We start from the raw sequence: 13,633 nt of genomic DNA on the forward strand, positions 1-13,633 counted from the left end.
CCAGCAATCCCACTACTGGACATATACCCAGATAAAACCATAATTCAAAAAGACACATGCACCCCAATGTTCATTGCAGCACTTTTCACGATAGCCAGGTCATGGAAGCAACCTACATGCCCCTTAACAGATGAATGGATGAAGAAAATGTGGTACAAATATACAATGGAATATTACTTAGCCATAAAAGGAACGAAATTGTTGAGACGTGGATTTATCTAGAGACAGGCATAGAGAATGAAGTAAGTCAGAAAGAGAAAAACAAATATCGTATATTAACACATATATGTGGAATCTAGAAAACTGGTACAGATGAACCGGTTTGCAGGGCAGAAATTGAGACACCAGAAAAATTAGTTTGACTTACACTATAGTTATTGATGCCTTATGAAAGTAATTCTCCAGCCATTGGCTATATGCACAATATATGCATTTTTTGTTGTGTAATTAATCCAGTTTGAAACCAGAATGTAGGTCTGGGGCATAACTGGGGAATGTGAAGATCAGGCTAGGTATCAATTAACTTGGGCAGCAGTGTAACTCATTAACTTATTAAGGTTAATGCAAGTTAGGTTGGAAACCATTCAAGGTATAAAAATGGTTTTTGTAGCGAAAATGTAGAAAACGTTACAGATGTTCTCTACAGATGTAGAGAACAAGCGTTATGTACACCAAGGGGGGAAAGTGGTGGGGTGGTGGTGGTGGTGGTGTGATGAATTGGGCGATTGGAATAGACATGTATACACTGATGTGTATAAAATTCAGGACTAATATGAACCTGCTGTATAAAGAAATAAATTAAAACAAAAAAAGAAAACAGACTTACAGCTGCTAAGAAGGAAGGTGGGATTGGGTGAGGCATAATCCAGGAGGTTGAAATTAGCATAGATACCTTTCCAAAGACCAATAAACAAACAAACAAATAAATAAATAAATAAATAAATAAATAAATAAATAAAATCTGTTACAAGGCTCTCAAAGGAGCTTTCCATTGTTCTGATACTCTATTTCAGACCTTTCTGCATCAAAGGGCCAATATCCCTATTCTTGGTCCAATATTTGCCTTGAACCTTGTCCTCCTGATTGTAGCTACCATTAACATTATTGTGCTCTAGACCAAAACTGACCTGTGAAACCATTTTTATACCTTGAATGGTTTCCAACCTAACTTGCATTAACCTTAATAAGTTAATGAGTTACACTGCTGCCCAAGTTAATTGATACCTAGCCTGATCTTCACATTCCCCAGTTATGCCCCAGACCTACATTCTGGTTTCAAACTGGATTAATTACACAACAAAAAATGCATATATTGTGCATATAGCCAACGGCTGGAGAATTACTTTCATAAGGCATCAATAACTATAGTGTAAGTCAAACTAATTTTTATGGTTTGTGACACTTTTAGGTACCTGAGCAGAACCTGTTTTTAGAACACAGATAAATCTTAGGAATAGTTTGATATGTGAGCAGTGATTTGGTTGTAAATTGATACTTCTGCTGATTGTTCAGGTTTCTTATCTCAGCCAAGAATCCCAAAAGACTCAAATAATATTTTTAACAGATGATGAAATCACATGGGCAACTTTGATACTTATTATGTTATCTCACAGGATTCCATTCTCATGTAAATGCCCTACTCTGGTAATAAGAAAAGGAAAGATGGGAGGTCTGTTTTGGCCTTGAAGTTTGATTATTCTCTTCATTGACTTTTAAGAATATGAAGTGTATTATTTATGCCAAGCACATGAAACACATTACCTGTACTGAGAAGAACAGTATTTTGCAGAGTTGATTCCTATTAAAGAGTGAGTTTTAACAGCCAAGGGCACAAATAAGCCAACTTGAGGAGTATTGATCAGGGAGAAATGCAGCATTGGCACTGACTGGAAAGTGCATGTTTGCTACTCAATTAGAATCAAATCCAACAGCAAGAAAACTAGGGGGATTCCCTTAAAAAAATAGGGTACAAGGAGCTCTAACTTTCATAAGAATTAATTTTAGTTAGATCAGGTACTCTCAAGGTAAGGAAAAATGGATGAACTGGCAGGATAATGATTTACTGGAGACATTCTATTTTCATTGCATCTGGTTGACTTTTTTTCCAATGATATAAAAATGTACGTGGTTTTTAGATCTCTTAATGAATATAAAATAAATATAGATATTTTAATCTGTGTTTCATTAGACTAACACAGTAGTACCACGACTAAACATTGCAACATTTAGAAACACGTGTCTATTTTCCCTTGGTAAATTTCCCATGGCATATATATATATGAAGTCAGATAAATATAGCAGAATTTCTCTACTTACATTCCTTTTCATGTGGCTAGAACCCATGGTATTTGAAAATGGGAAGGGAAGAATACTACCTAAGTGATAGTAACAAAAATATTCATTGACAATTATTGCTTTTATTTTTACCTTTTCTATATTGGATATCATATGAACAAAGTTAAAAATTATTAAGATTTTGGCCTCATTTTCAGTGATTTAAACAGAGGAATCAGCTTAAAGAAAAAAAACAATATCCAGGCCCTAGGGTGATTAGTCTAGTTTGACAGTAGTCCTATATTGTTAATTATATGCTTTGAGTTTTGTGAGTGCTTTCATTTCACATTTGGCAGTATTATTGTTTACCACATATACAATTAGTTGAAGGCCTAAGAAAAAATATTATTGTTAACGAATGGCACTGTCCAGTTCTTTAAGTTGGGTAACACATGGTCATTTTCTTTACTGCATGTCTCTTCTTTCTTAAATGTTCTTTAGGACAGTGCTTCCAAACTTTAATGTACATGTGAATCATTTATGCATCTTGTTAAAATGTGGAATCTGATAGTAGGTTTGTAATAGAGACTGAGATTCTTCATTTCTAGCAAGCACCCAGGTAATGCCAATGCTGCTGGTCTGCGGACCATACTTCTAATTTATATTATGTAATAGCTATTAGCTATTACATCATAGAAGTAGCTATTATAATAAGCTCTTTGACCTTCCTATTTCAGGACCAATAGGGATGGTGAAATGTGGTGATTAAGACCATGGGCTCTAGTGTCAGGTGATCTGAGTTTGACTTCCAGCTTTCACCTTTACTTAGCTGTAACTAAATTGTTAAATGTTTCTAAGCCTCAGTGTCCCATTATATAAAAAGTAGATAACGTCTGGTCCTACATCATGGAATTCTTATGTTGATTTCATGAGATAATGCTTATAAAGTACTTAGCCCACTGATGGGCACATAGTAGATACTCTAAAATATTAGGTGCGATCATTTATATTTGCATTTATATGAAGCAGAAAGGGCTTTCAGAAATTATATAGTTTAACACTGTTAAAGCTTGGAATATTGAGACATGTAAGATAAACTGAGTTGCCTTGTATCGATCATCAAGTGCTGGTTAATAACCTAGATAAGATGGCATACCAGAGGCAGCATCTGAGAGAAAATTTGGAAGGATTAAGACAGTTAAAACAAAATTCATTATTTTGGCAGATGCATTAATCAAAAAAATAAACCCAGCATATACTATATTACTTAGTAGATTTTCATATTTTTATGAACACAGTTCTATTTTTTCAAACATCATTTTATTTGTGCTATTTCAAACACTTTATGATACAGCTCATACAATTTTTAAAGCCATTTTAGCAGAGAAAATCTTGAAGTGCAAGTAGAAATTTATAACATACTTCTTCAACAGAATAATTGCTTGGCAGATATCATCACTTTTTTATGCTTAAGAAAAAATCTCTGTGGAGGTCTATCACTGTTTGGCCCTGAGAATCAGGAGGTATGCAATTTAATTCTATTTCTGTTGCTCACTGATTATGGGTTCTTGAGTAATTCAGTTTATCTCTGGCTCAGTTTCATCAACTATAAAAATATCCATTTTTCCTCCAAGCATAAAGTATAGTTCTGGGTGTTGTAAATTTGTTGTTGGATTATCGTCAATATGAGTTCATTAATATAATTGCACCTTCACCTTCAGAATATGACCAAGGCTATCAATGACATAAGTCCTTTATCATAGGAAATCCTATGTCAGTGACTTCCACAGTGATTGAAAGTGAGGACCCATTTCTTTGGGTGTTAAAAGCACTGAGAAATTGGGTAGCAGCTGTTGACATTGCACAAGCTAAATTATTAACCATATATGTGTAAACCTGTACATTTCCTTTAGGAAAAAATGTACCCTACAGCATTGTAAAATACGGTGGCATTAACTTTATCTCCAGCTGAATTTTAAAAAATAAACTTCAATATTATTATAACGCAGATGCAAGTTGTCTATGAGGCTTTCCAAAGATTTTCTTGTGCTTTGAGTTGAGATCTTTTTAAAAATTTTATGCCTTTATGTTTTTTCTCTCTCACAAAATGGCATCCAAATGCAAACATATGTGGACAGAAAAAAATGATATTAGTAAAGTCGATCCTCATCTTTTCATTAGAGATGGATTAATATTTATGGGTTTATCTTTACCTTAAGTATGTTTTTACAGGAAATGCATTTCAAAATTCTGGATTATCCATAAGGTTTCTTTACATTCCTGAGAATGTTCTTCCCAGTGAAGATCAAGATTTATATAAGAAAAGTTTATTGTATTTATAATTGGAAAAGCATAAAAACTGATTTCTGTCAGTTCCTTCAAGTAGAGGTACCAAAACTATTTAGGCCTCTACTTATTTCTTTCTGGAACTTCTGCATAAACACTCCTTTACCTACTGAGGATGTCATCATTTCAGCATTCCCCATGTGCCTGGTGCTATTAGTTTGTGAAGCCCCATCCCTTTTGCTGTCATTTGTCCTCGTGTGGGTCACTTAAAAATATCAGATACAACTATTGCTTTTACCTGTAACTTTGCCCCAAGGTAATAGTTAATGTAAGTGTAAAGAATATCTTGAGAAGAAAATTTGGCATTTAAAATTGAAAGTACAGTATCTTTCTAGGTCAGTTTCTAAAGAATGCTGTCATTTTGAATTAACACTTTTATTCAAAGTAAAGGGCTGAAAGATGTCTTGGCCTCATTTATTAAGCTCTTTTCTTAATTTAGAAGGTTGTGATTTTTAAATATTCTATATTAAATGTGCAAAGTAAATATACTGGAGTTTTCTGAGTCTTTTATTTTTATTTACAATGTTGTGTTGGTTTTAGGTGTACAGTACAGCAATTCAGTTATACATATACATATATTCATTCTTCTTCAGATTCTTTTCTCATATAGGTTATCACAAGAATACTGAGTAGAGTTCCCTGTGCTATAGAGTAGGTCCTTGATGGTTATCTATCTTATATATAGTAGTGTGTGTATGTTAATCCTAAGCTCCTGATTTATCCCTCCCACACCCACATTTCCCCTTCGGTGACCATAAGTTTGTTTTTGATATCTTTAAGTCTGTTTTTGTTTTGTAAATAATTTCATTTGTGTCATTTTTTAAAGTTAGATTCCACAGATGAGTGATAGCATATGATATTTGTTTTTCTTTATCTGATTTACTTCACTTAGCATGATAATCTCTAGATCCATCAGTATTGCTGCAAATGGCATTATTTTGTTGTTTTTTTTTTTTAAGGCTGAGAAATATATCATTGTATATATGTACCACATCTTCTTTATCCATTCCTCTGTTGAAGGACATTTAGGTTGCTTTCATGTCCTGGCTATTGTAAATAGTGCTGCAGTGAACATTAGGTTGCATGTATCTTTTTGAATTATGGTTTTCTCCAGGTATATGCCCAGGAGTAGGATTGCTGGATCATATGGTAGCTCTATTTTTAGTTTTCTAAGGAACCTGAATACTGTTTTCCATAGTGGCTGTACTAATTTACATTCTCATCAACAGGGTAGGAGGGTTCCCTTTTCTTCACACCCTCTCCAGCATGTATTGTTTATAGAGTTTTTGATGATAGCCATTCTGACTGGTGTGAGTTGATACCTCATTGTAGTTTTGATTTACATTTCTCTGATAATTAACGATGTTGAGCATCTTCTCATATGCTTTTGGCCATCTGTATGTCTTCTTTGGAGAAATGTCTATTTAGATCTTCTGCCCAGATTTTAATTGGGTTGTCTGATTTTTTAGATACAGAGCTGCATGAGCTGTTTGTATATTTTGGAGATTAATCCCTTGTCAGTCGCTTCATTTGCAAATATTTTCTCCCATTCTGTGGGTTGTCTTTTTGTTTTGTTTAAGGCTTCCTGTGCTGTGCAGAAGCTTTTAAGTTTAATTAGGTCCTATTTGTTTATTTTTGTTTTTATTTTCATTACTCTAGGAGGTGGATCAAAGAAGATATTGCTGCAATTTATGTCAAAGTGTATTTGGCCTATGTTTTCCTCTAAGAATTTTATAGTGTCTGGCCTTACATTTGGGTCTTTTATCTCTTTTGAGTTTATTTTTGTGTATGGTTTTAGGGAATGTTCTAATTTCATTCTTTTACATGGAGCTGTGCAGTTGAATAAGCACTGCTTATCAAAGAGACGGTCTTTTCTCCATTGTATATTCTTGCCTCCTTTGTCATAGATTAATTGACCATAGGTGGGTGAGTTTATTTCTGGGCTTTCTATCCTGTTCCATTGATTGATATTTCTGTCCTTGCACCAGTACCATACTGTTTTGATTATTGTGGCTTTGTAGTATAGTCTGAAGTCAGGGAGCCTGATTCTCCCAGCTCTGTTTTTCTTTCTCAGGGTAGCTTTGGCTTTTCAGGGTCTTTTGTGTTTCCATACAAATTTTAAAATTGAGTCTATTTTAAAAGTCCGTGAGAAATGATATATAGGAATCTGCCTTTTGTACAAATATTACTGTAAGCACATCAGCAGTCTATCTGGGCCCTGGATAACATTTTGATAGATGCCTTAATCCAACCTCAGACCACATAGTCATTTAGGGAAACTGATTATTTTTTTACAAGTGAAAATAGGCTTTGCTGATTGCTCAATATGTGGAGTTGTCTGAAAAATATTCAGCAAAGATACAAAGTAATATAAAAATAAAGCCCTTTTTAAAAAGTATTAATTAAAAATGAATATTGCAATGATCACGAAATGCACTTTCTTTCTTAATATGTATATCGATCTTTTGATTTGAGTCATAGTGACAATCTAGGATGTTGTGAGTGATTCTGAGCAATGTCTTAGAGTATGTGCCTGAAATGTAATAAACTTAGAAATAAAGGATCTCTCCCAACAAATCACTTTTATTTGACCTCTCAGCAGTGAACATTGAGATATGACAGATTTGAAGTTAGCATGTGAATGTGAAATATATCAGTTTTGTAAGTGCCTAGGGAAACATTGTTTTGCTACACAGTGATGATCTATTGAGGAAAGTAACCACTGTACCAGAAAGACTCAGTTTCTTTGACGTACATATTCACTGGGGGCATGCTTGACAGCTGATCCATTTAGGAAAATCACCATTAATACTAAAATTCCTAAACTTAAGCTGCAACTGGCTTTTAGAGTCAAACATGGACCCAATTTGAGCTAATATTAGTACAAATACACTACAGCTCTCATTGCCAGACTGCTTTACATAATCCATAAAAGCAGCTGTATAATTTGAATTTATCCTGGGAGTCGGCTTTGATCAGAAATAATTTCTGTCACATAAAAAATTTGATAAGCTTCCTATGTTCCATGTTTGCATAGTCATGATAGCTCATCCCCCTGGAATTATCGATGGAATGACTGGGCCCTCAAGACCTGCTCAATTAGTGTTTTTATTTACAAGGCCCTCAATCCTGTGGAAAGCATGAACAGTTACTACTACTCAAAGCAGATCCTGAGACAAAGCATTAAAAATATCATAACTCATAATAACAGATGCTGATATTAAGACATTATTATTTATTCTTCAATGGGTTATGTTTCAGAGATGCTTTTTTTCTTTACAGACTTTGGTTTTCCCCTTGACGGTCTCTTCCCAGTCTGGGCTATAACATCCTACTGGCTGGAGAACTGGTATAAGAGACATGGAGAAAAAGTCATATTGCTATTCCTGACTGAGGGGACTGTGGCCTCTGTTGACTTTACATTCTTTTGGCTTGTAGCTTTTAAAAGTGAGGCCAGGTTTCCTGCCATTCTTCTCTCAGCTGGACTCTGATTTGAGATTCACAGAACAAATTGCAGGAGGTAAGCACAGCCAGGTCTTGAACCCACCTGCAGGCCTTTGCCTGAGCCAGCCATTTTGTCAAAGTCTACATTTTACCTCTTCTGAATGCATAGGAGGGAAAAAATACAGTCAATCCTAAATGAATTCATCAAATTCAAAGGTAGTTGTCAGGAAAGGTAGTTTGTCAAAAAAAAAAAAAAAAAAAGGAAATCTAGGATAAGAGTTTATTTGCAAAATAAAAAAGTACCTCGGTTTTCTCTTTCCAGACAAATTTGTAAAGTGCTGTTTTCTTTCACTGGTACAGCATACCTTAACCAAAAGTGGAAAATTGAAACAATTGTTTACATATCATAGGTGGTGATATCAATTGGAGTTTTATAAGACACACACACAAACTGCTTTATTGTATATACAATACTATATATTATATATATGTATTTCTAAAATGTATTCCTATATAATTCCTATATATATGTATTCCTATATAATGTATATACGTGTAGCTATAATTGTTTCTTTGTACCCACTTTATGTCCACTTAGATCAACAACTTAATTTTGGCCTTTTAAATAATTAAGGTGAGAGCTGCTATTTTAATGCATTTCTGGTTTTGCTTTGCTCCTGTCTTATTATTTACTAGTGATCTGTTACCAGCTGGAAAGAAGTTTTTGTTCATTCCTTTGTTCTATTCCCTTTATAAGTCAGGCTCAAAGGAATATATTCTTTAGCAAGCAGCCAGAGCCACTCTGATTACAGATAAGCTAATTGATGCTAAAAAATGAGGGAGACACGGAGTGCTGCTCTGAGACCCTGCAGCTCCTAGGGCAGGCATTAGAGACAGTGGCTGCCCCACTTTCCTCTCCAAAGCTGCAGTTCCCCTGTCTGCCAAGCCTCAAGAGCAGGGGCAAGGTGAGCAAGGGACAGGGGTTATGTAAAAACATGGGAGAGTAAATTCAAAATCGTAATGGGATAGATGTGTAATGGACTTGGAGTTCACTAGTCCAGCGTTTCTCACAGTGTTGTCTGAGGCCTTCCTGGCAGAATCCCCCTCCTCCTTACTGAGTCAGTCTCTGTGGGGCTGTGGGCCCAGGTTACAAGCACACCAGGTAATTTTTTATTACACACTAAGGTTTGCAAATCACTGATTCTAATCTAACAGTCCTTCTAGCATATTGATTTACATTGGTTACATCATCATCATTCTCATCAGCATCATAATTGCTAGGATTTATTGAGAATTTACTCTTCAGGGCACTGTGCTTTTCATGCTTTATCTTCTTTAATCTTCACAAAAATCCTATAAATTAGAATCATATAAGCCTTTATAAGTAAAAAGAAACAGGCCTAGAGAACTGAGGAACTTTCCAAAGTTGACAACAATTAGAAAGTGATAGAGACAGAATCCAACCCCTCTTCTGTATGACTACAGAGCCTTTACTTGAATACTTTGTAGATAAAAATTTTAAAGAAAACAAATATTGCTTTTTGTAGAGACTCTAAAATAGTGGAAATGAATAGGAAATATTTTAGGGGAAAAAAAAACAACTGAAATACTTGAAAGATGGAATAGCTTCATCTTATCTGGTCTGTTGTATTAACAGAAATATTGGACTCAGACACAAATTAGAAGAAATGGACATGGAGATGTGGAACATTGAATAAGACCAGCATATATGCCCTAAAATTTTCCTAGGGAACTTGGAATTTGCATAGGCAAAAGTTAAACAAGGAATAGTGAAGGATCTTGTGGATGATTAAATAAAATATCTTTAGTTCCAAATTTTAAATTCCTTTTGTTTGTTTGTATATCCATATTGCCTACCTAGTGCAGGGTTTGCTATATAATAAGATTCAAAATTATTGTTGAATAAATTGAATTGGGTGTGGAATTGGAGAATAAAAAGTAATTGTGAGAGGCCATCCTGGTAGCTTTTCAGATCTGTCATGATGTCTTGATGGAAAAGAGGCTCCTTAGGACCTGTTATGCCAACAGTAAGACTGCATCTTAGTGAAGATTTTATGTGGGGAGTGTATGAATGAAACATTTTAAAATATAAAGGGGGCTCAGATCATCATGACATGATACCAAGGACTTTCAGTGCATGCTCTATGCATAAAGGCAGTATTAAAAAGCAATGTGTATTAAGATGGGCTGAGGTCATAAGTCTAAAATTTAGTGTGATTTGGATGTTAATACCTCAGATGTTAAAGTCAGAAAGACCTAGTTTCAAATCATAGCTCTCCACAATGTTGTATGTGCCAGGACAACATACAGAGCCTCCTTGCTTATGAAATATGGATGACAATGCCTAGATTACTGATATGTGGGAGGGCATGAATATCTTCTGTGTAAAACACCTCAAAACTCAAAATTATAGGAGAAAAACTATAAAAAGGAAAATTGGGACCATCTGATATTTTACTAAACATAAACACATTTTTCTTTTGTGTGTGTATAAAACATGTTATATGATATTAGAAATATAAGTTGTTGCTACATGATACTGAACACCAGATGAAAAATTAGAACAAAATTAACCAATCATTGCTGATTATATAAACATCCAGATGTTTGGCATCAGATAGATAAAACATCTGGCTCGTGAATTGAAATTTTTACTTTTCATATGCAAGTTGTGATAACACTACTTGGTGTTTATTTCTATAAAAAATTTTCCTTTCTAAAGTAACAAGCTTATGAATCTCACAAGAGAAATGTATAAAGCAGGGAAAACATTTCAATTTTAGGTAGATTTTAATCTCACAATTAATTTTTACTCTCCAGTTTCACACCATATTCAGTTTATTCAACAATACTTTTGAATCTTATTATATAGCAAACCCCGCATTCGGCAATATGAATTTTAAGACAAACAAACAAAAAAACCACCCCTGCCTAGAGATAGGTCACTTTTGAAGGAAGGAAACAAATGTTTAAAACAATAAAAATTCAGCATCAACACTGAAGTAGAATCAGGGTGGCACAGGCACACAATAAAGAGGCTGCCTTCCTGGCTCCCAGCTAGAAGAAGTGGAGAGAAGAAGGCATGTCTGTAGAGACTTCCAAGAGGAAACTGATGTTGGAGTTGAGTAATAAGGACAAATAGCTGTATGCCGGGAGGATTCAGAAGTGATGGACTTTCAAGGAGCTCATGGGTTTGCCCCTGGAACTTAGGACCTACATGTAAGTTGTCTGGGAGATGAGGCAGCAAGGAGAGATTCTGAATGGCTTTCTCTTAGTCAGTGGGGTGACAGAGTGGCATTGCACAGAGTGTGAGGGGAGTAGAACGCAGGATGAATGGTGAAGGGAGACAAGAAACCAGTAAGGAGACTACTGCAATGATCTGGGGTTATGAAATCCCTACCTTAGGAAAAAAAAAAAAGAAAAAAGAAAAAAACAGAGAAGAGGGAACAGATTACAGAGATGTAGACGAGCTAAAAGCTCATTTGGTGCTATCAGGATGGAGAGCAAAGGAAAAGGAAGTTTGCCTACAGCTTTCAGGTTTCTGTTTGAATGACAGGGAAATAATGCCATGTATATGGAAGAAGAAAGGAGAAAGAACAGCTGTATGGATAAATGTGGTGAAACTAGTTTTTGACATCCCTGTGAGATGCAAGAGGGAGATGTCTAGAAGGTCATAAAAATGTAGCCTAGATTGACATTGATTTTTTGCAGATGTTGAAATCCAAGTTAGAATAAGAAACACTGTAAACATGATAAACACTAAATTTAAAATACCCTCTAGATTCATTTAAATGATAATCCAGAGCATCAAGGCAATGTGTATATCTTTTGAAATTGCTTCATTATGAAATCCACCTTGGATGATCAGAAAAGTGGAAATAAAGAAATATATTATTTATGCCCTGATAGTATCTGTGAGCCATGATGTCAGTGCTGTCATTTGTTGCTCTTACCCAGAACTATATGATTTTGAGAGTTATTTTCTAGAACATTCTATTCAAATTCAAACACTAAAGATGTGAAAGGTATTATGTCTTTTATACTCCCGAGGGTTCATTTGTATATTTGATGGGAACTGAACTGTATTTTTAATTCAGATTTTTGTCTGTGGGTTTAAATGGCAGAAACAAAATTTAAGTGCCCCTAAAATTTTTGAAAATTTCAATCATATATGGCTTTGTACATAGTATCAATTATTTTGATAATTGATACTATGATTGAAATATTGAAAATATGATTGAAATATTTCTGGCCGTAATCCCCAACATTGGACTAGTCCTAACTGTTGACTCTGTTTCACCTCACCTTGGATTTCTAACCTAATCTGCTGTTATATGGAACCAGAGGGTAATCCCCATTGTCAGCCTTCAGAGCCCAAGCCTCACTGTCATTTGGCATGCTCTATGGAGCAAAGAAGATTTGCGTTTTGCCTAGAGTTTGTCAAGAGCCATAAACACACAGCTTTGAATTAGAGGCGAAGCTAAACTTCTGAATAGCCATCCACAGGCTAGGTCTTTGTAGCCCTTCACAGCAAGATCTGAGCTATAATCTTCAATTTTATTTCACCTCTTAAGTGACAGATTCTGGAATAAACCTCACTTTCCTGATGGCCAATGTATCTTGACTCCATTTTATATGGATACTATATGTGTTATTAATCTCAGAATCACCCTTGCTCTTCTTTATTGCTTAAGCAACATAAAAGATTAAAATGATAGTATTTTGTTTATACAGGGCTAATGGTATGTTTTAATAGCCATAAAACTCTCATTGCTTTTTGTTTCCCCTCTCAATGCTTTTTAAAAAATAACTTTCTATTAAACACAAAATTCATGCTATGTGCTTCTGCACGTACCTTCAAAAAGTGAGAAATTTTCTCATATATTCATGGTCATTATAATACCAATATTAGACATAATTCATAACTTATTTAACAGGTAGTCCATATTGAAATGTCCTGGGTTGCATCTCAAATGTCTTTAGTTTGCTGTTGTTTTTTGACTCAGTATTCAGATTCTACACATTGCATTTTGTTGTTATATCCCTTAAAGCTCTTTAAGTCTTTTTTTTTAATTGAAGAATAGTTGACACACAATAGTATATTTATTTCAGGCATATAATATAGTGATTCAACATTTATATACATAACAAATTGATCACCATAAGTCTAATAACCATCTGTTACCATGTAAAATTATTATAATATTATTGACTATATTCTCTAGGCTTTACATTACATCATTGTGGCTTATTTGTTATAACTGAAAGTTTGTATCCCTTAATCCCTTTCACCCATTTTGCTTGCCTTTCACCCTCTTCTTCTCTGGTGACCACAAGATTGTTCTCTGTCTCTATGTGTCTATTTCTATTTTGTTTTGTTTTGTTTGTTTGTTTTTTAAATTCCACATATAAGTAAAATTATATATTTGTTTTTCTCTTAAAATTACCTCTCAAAATGTTATATATAGAACAAAGATAAGACTGACAACCAACTTCTTGTGAGAAATAATACAAATGAAGAGATATTTTTTGAACAGTTTTAACATAT

Source organism: Kogia breviceps, chromosome 11, assembly GCF_026419965.1.
Source record: "Kogia breviceps isolate mKogBre1 chromosome 11, mKogBre1 haplotype 1, whole genome shotgun sequence".
Lineage (NCBI taxonomy): Eukaryota > Metazoa > Chordata > Mammalia > Artiodactyla > Physeteridae > Kogia > Kogia breviceps.